Genomic DNA, 6,420 nt, shown 5'->3' with positions numbered 1-6,420 from the left:
TGTTAAACTCTGTTATATTTTGAATCAAAGGTCGTCACTTAGATGAGGGGAGACACCTATGCTTTCGTGATAAAATGCTCAGCTTGGAATGTTTGAAACTTTGATGTCTTTCTAGTTGAATTCTCAATGTATGACTACTTATGGTTTATTTTGAGATATTATCGATAGGGATTATAAGTTGAGAAGAGTTTATTTTGATTGTGAGTTGAGGATTTTGCTTGAGGACAAGCAAACACTTAGGTGTAGGGGTATTTGATAAACCGTAATTTATACATGTTTTTATCCCATGCTTAGTACATTTATGGATGATTTCTCCTTATATTTGGTGAATTCGATGCTCCTAATCCTTTAATTTCATGTTTTATACTTAGGTGAGCATAGGAGAGTAAAAAAAGCAAAAAACGGGCCAAAAACGAAGAAAATGGACCAATAGGGGAAATCAATTCGGCTTGGACTTCCTCACACGGGTAAGCCACATGGTTGTGTCCATTTGGTAGGATTGAAGCATGAATTACACGGGTAGACTACACGCCCGTGCCTATTTAATAGCCTTGACCATGATCTGAAGCAATTGCAGACGAGCATGTCACACGGGCGTGTCCCTGTCGAGCCCAAGTATAGTTCTATTCGGAAAAGGCCACTTTTGAGGGATCTTAGGCATTTTAAAGCCTATTTAAACAAATGAGGAGGCACTAGAAAAGGAAACACGGAGTAGGAGGCAAGGAATCACTCAAGGAAAGCCGATTGATCCATCTCAGAAGCCGAATTCATCGTCAAGACTAAAGATCTCCCTTCAATTTCCTTCATGAGTTTTGAGTTTTCTTTATGTTTTGTCATCTTCATTCTTTTGAGATGTTTTCTTTCATATTTATGAACTAAAACCCCTAAATACCTAAGGGGAATAAAACCTAAGATGGATCTTGTTATTATTATCTGAATTGTATGATAAATATTTGACTTGTTCTTAATTTTGTGTTCTTAATTCTTGTTTTAATATTCCAAGATATTGATTCAAGTTTATGCGCTTATTCAGAGGAGCAAAAGTCCCTGTCTAAGAGTAAATTTGTCATAATTAAGTGGAGTTGATTGCACGCCTAGAGATAGGGTGACAAGATTTTGCTGGATTAGGGTGAAACCTAATAAGGAAGTCCATAGATCGAGTTAATACAACACTAGCGTGTTAATTAGAAAGAGATTTCAATTAATCAACCTAGGGTTAGACGTTATTAGTCTCGAGAGAGATAATAATATAACTTAGGGATTTCTACAGATCAAGTCAAATGAATAAATCGTCTAATTCAGAGTCAAATAATAAGTGAAGTCTAGGTGGGTTTTTCCTTGGGTATTGTCTTCATCAATCGAGTTTTCCCAAAAGATTTTCCCCAATTTTCTCTCTGTGCACCCTTAGTTTAGTTAATTTGTTTAAATAAACAAATTCCTTAATTTTTAGGCTAGATAATAAAAAGAAAGTAATTACTTGTACTCTTGGTTCCTTTGGGTTCGACAATCCGGTCTTGCTAAAGCTATACTGCTGTTCAATAGGTACACTTGCCTTCATTGTGATAATAGTTAGTTTCAAGAATGATTAATTATAATTTTTTTAAAACTTGTCACGTATATCACGTATCATGTACAAACACTGCCCCTAATTATAGATCAACAAAAGCCAAAATAAGTGGCTGTTGACACTACACGGGCGTGGGCTCGCTCGTGTGGTAGCCCGTATGCCTAAACATAGGCATATAATCGTTGAGGTCGGCCATGAGCTATTTTATGATCTGAGGCCATTTTGGGCCTTTTTGGGCCAAATTGAGCTATGTGGGCCCCACGAGCATGTGGACCCCACTCGGGTAAACCACACAAACATCTGGCGAGTATTGGGCCAGGCTGTGCAATCCACATGGCCAAGGCCATTTCTAGGCTAGGTGGGCCACACAAATGTGTGGGCTCACACTCGCAATATGGGCCGTGGGCCTATTTTCATTGTATGACTGTTAAGGTTTCACGGGTCGCCCGAGATGACTGTGGACCTACTGTTGGGTTGGTAAGTGTACTTAGACCCCCTTTTGTGGTAAAAAGACTATATTGTCCCTGTGTGATAAAATGACTATGATGCCCTTATGAGATGTATGATTATATTTGAGCATGCCACTTTACATGTATTGAATACACATATGACATTATGACACGACATGATATGTTGCATGGGGATGGGTTTTATTATGATTGAAGGAAGTGTACTGTACTGGCAGCTCTGCTGCAAATATTGTTTAGTGCCGCAACCGGTACTAATTAGAGTGTTGGGATGGGTGGGTTGATTTTATCCCCACATGGAGTGTAGGGTTGGACGGAGATGGAGTGTATAGGCTAGTTAGGTAGGATATTTTGATTGCATATCTGTACTGTACTGTCATTGAGATCGGCGCAGGCCCACACTGATACTGATACTGGAATGGGCTAAGGCCCTAACTGAAACTGGACCATTACTAAATTGGGCTTAGATCCAAACTGTATATACTCACTGATTGATTTTTTTATATGGGATTACACAATGAGTTTTCATAACTCACCCATCTGTTTATCTGTACAGGAAATCCCCAGGCTTAGGTGGGTCGATGCTACGAGGGACTCGAAGGAGGCCACGCAACTACACGGACTTTCACATTGGGTTTTTAAATTATGAGTAGTTTATTTTGAGTATCTTTAATGTAATAAGGCCTTTTTAAAATTTTTAAGCTTTAATTTGGGGTTTTATTTATTTGGATTTATAGCTGTTAGTAGTAGGAAGTGGGTTTTTGAAAGGATAATTTTTTGTCAAAACACCATGTTTACTCAACATGTTTTAAAAGCTTTCGCAAGAAATAACGTTTTAAAATTAATAAAAATTTAATATGATTAACTTTTTCCAAACAACTTAAGTTTTGAATGGGAACAAGACATTCTAAAATCTTCGTTAAGATCACAAAGAAGTTAAATATATAGAATGGGTTTTTCAACGATATTATTCTTTGCGAGAAACACTTCAATGTGACATCGCTGGATTCGGCCATAATGTCCGGGCCGGTTTTGGGATGTTACAAGCAATTTCACTTTCAGCTACACACTTTCAGATTATATTATCTGCACACTGTTTAATCAAAAACGGGTCTTCCCAGAAATAGTCCCTACTATCATGAAGGAATTTCTTCCTTTGTTGGTATGTTATTTCTTGAGGAATTATTCACATGCAAGATAATTGGAAAAATCAGCAAACCAAGCTGTTTCATGAATTCGAATTACCTCAAATAAGTGTTCATCTGGGAAATTCTCGTTGATAGGCACATGTGATCAAGTTACTTCATCTTGCTCCAACCTCGACAGATAACCAACTACTTTATTTTCAACACTTTTTCTGTCTTGGATCTCAAGGTCAAATTTTTGGAGTAAAAGTATCCAACGAATTAGCCTCGGTTTTGCAACTTTTTTCGTGAGCAAGTATTCAATGGCCGCATGGTCAGTAAATACTGTAACTTTGGTTCCTATAAGATATGAGCTGAATTTGTCAAAAGCAAAGACTATAGCAAATAATTCCTTTTAAGTTATCGTATAATTGAGTTGGGCTCCCGTTAAGGTTCTACTTGCATAGTAAATGGGGTGGAACACTTTATTTTTTCTTTGACCCATCACAACTCCAACAGCATAATCACTTGCATTGCACATCAACTCAAAAGGTGTGCTCTAATTGGGTGTAATGATTATGGGGGCTGAGATTAACCATTTTTTCAGCTCTTCAAAAGCTTTTAAACGTGCTTTGTTAAAATCAAACACTGCATCTTTCCCTAACAACAAACACAATGGTTTAGAAATTTTTGAAAAATCTTTGATAAACCTTCGATAAAAACCGGCATGGCCTAAGAAACTTCTGACTCCTTTCACACTCGTTGGGGCCTGCAATCTTTCAATTACGTCCGCCTTTGCTTTGTCGACTTCAATTCCTTTCTTTGAAATTTTATGCCCTAAGACAATCCCTTCCTTAACCATAAAATGGCATTTCTCCCAGTTAAGGACAAGATTTGTCTCTTCGCATCTCTTCAGTACCTTAGCCAGATTACTCAAACAAATATCATAAGTGTTACCAAAAATAAAAAAAATCACCCATGAAAACTTCAACAAAAATTTCAACCATGTCAATGAATATTGCTATCATGCATTGTTGAAATGCTGCAGGAGCATTGCATAAGCCAAAAGGTATTTGCCTAAAAGCAAATGTACCATTCAGACAAGTAAAGGTTGTTTTATGTTGGCCAGTTGATCTAACATCTAATCCATAAAAGGCAACAGAAAATGGTCCTTCTAAGTGGCTTTATTTAGCTTTCTGTAGTTAACACAAATTCTCCAACTAGTAACAGTTCTTGTCGGGATCAACTTGTTATGCTCATTCTCAACAATCATAATTCCACCTCTCTTTGGTACACACTGTACTGGACTTACCCACAAACTATCTGAAATAGGATAGATGATTCCTACATCCAACCATTTGATCACTTCCTTTCTCACAACTTCCTTCACAATAGGATTGAGCTTCCTTTGCCCATCAATTCGAGCTCTCTCATCTTCCTCTAGAATATTTTTGTGCATACAAAATGAAGGGCTTATACCTCAAATATCAGCTATGGTCCAACCAATTGCTTTCTTAAATTTCTTTAAAATAGAAATTAGTTGCTCCTCTTGATCTTTTGTCAGTTCTGCTGAAATAATCACAGGCAAAGTGGAACAGTCACCTAAATAAATGTATTTCAAATGGGAAGGAAGTACCTTTAGTTCGAGTGTAGGTGGTTCTTCAATTGACAACTTGTGTTGCACGAATTTTGTGACTTCCAACTCCAATGGTTCAAACCATGTGGATTGAATAAAATTTCTCGGATTGGCTTCCACCAAAACCATGTTTTCTTCACTTTCTTCATCCTCCAAAGGGTCAAACCCTAAGGCTTTCTCCAATGGATCTTCTTCAAAATTTCTTTCCATAGAAATCAAGGTTTCCAACTCTTCCATAACTGAAGACTCTTCTGTTGGATCGGGAAATTTCATCGCTTTAAGAATGTTAAAAGTTACCTAATCATCTTGAGCTTGCATGGTAAGTTCGCGTTTCTGCACATCAATTAACATTCTTCTTGTGGCTAGGAAAGGTTTCCCAAGGATAATTGGCACTTCATTATCTGTTTCAAAATCTAGAATAATGAAATCAGCAGAAAAAAAAAATTTATCGACTCTTACCAAAACATCCTCGATCTTTCCTTCGGGGTATGCTAAAGATCGATCCGCTAGCTAGAGTGTCACAGTTGTAGGTCTTACTTCTCCTATCCCTAGCATCTTGAAAATAGACTTAGGCATTGATCGCATGATTCGTAACAAGTAATAAATAATGAAGATCAAACCTAGACTAACTATTATCACGATGAAAAGGCAAGCGCACCTATCGAACAATAGTATAGTAATGGCCAGACCAAGATATCGTATCCAAGGGAACCAAAAGTACTAGTAATAACTATCTTTTTATTATTTAACCTAGAAATAAGGAGGGGTTGTTTATTAACTAATTAACTAAACTAATTAACTAACTAAACTAAAGTAAAGAGAAAGATTGGAAAAAGACTTGGAGAAATGTAATTGATAAAGACGACACCCAAGGAGGAATCCACCTAGATTTCTCTTGTTATCTGACTCCGAACCAGAAGATTTATTCACTTGACTTGATCCGTGAGACTCCCTAACCTATATTATTATCTCTTTCGAGACTAATAACACCTAACCCTCAGTTGAATTAATTGAAATTTCTTTCTTAATTAAAACCCCTAGGGAAGCAATAAATCGATCTATGGACTCCTATATTAGGTTTCACCTTAATCTGACAAAATCTCGTAACCCTATTTCTAGGCGTTCGATCAACTCCGCTTAATTATGCCAAATCTACTCTTAGACAGAGACTTTTGCTCCTCTGCATAAGCACATCAAATCATGAATTAATACTCGGAATATTAACTCAAGCATTAAGACACATAATTAAGAACAAATCAAGTATTTATCATACAGTTCAGATAATAATAACAAGATCCATCATAGGTTTCAACCCCCTTAGGTATCTAAGGGATTTTATAATAAAATAAGTGTACATCTCAAAAGTATGAAAATAACAAAACATAAAGAAAACTCTAAAACCCCTGAAGGAATTCTAAGAGAGATCTTCAGTCTTGGAGTAGCCCCGGCTTTTGGGATGGATTGTTTGGCTTCCTTCAAGTAATTCTCGACGTGTGGTTTTATTCTCCAGAAAATTCTAGACGAGAGCCACCCCTTTCTATTTATTCTCCAGAAAATTCTAGACGAGAGCCACCCCTTTCTAAGTCATACTTAGGGTGTTTATATAGGCTTTGGATTGGCTTTCTT

Source organism: Gossypium arboreum, chromosome 1, assembly GCF_025698485.1.
Source record: "Gossypium arboreum isolate Shixiya-1 chromosome 1, ASM2569848v2, whole genome shotgun sequence".
Classification (NCBI taxonomy): Eukaryota; Viridiplantae; Streptophyta; class Magnoliopsida; order Malvales; family Malvaceae; genus Gossypium; species Gossypium arboreum.
The sequence above is the reverse complement of the archived record's forward strand: the minus strand, read 5'-3'. Positions refer to the sequence as shown.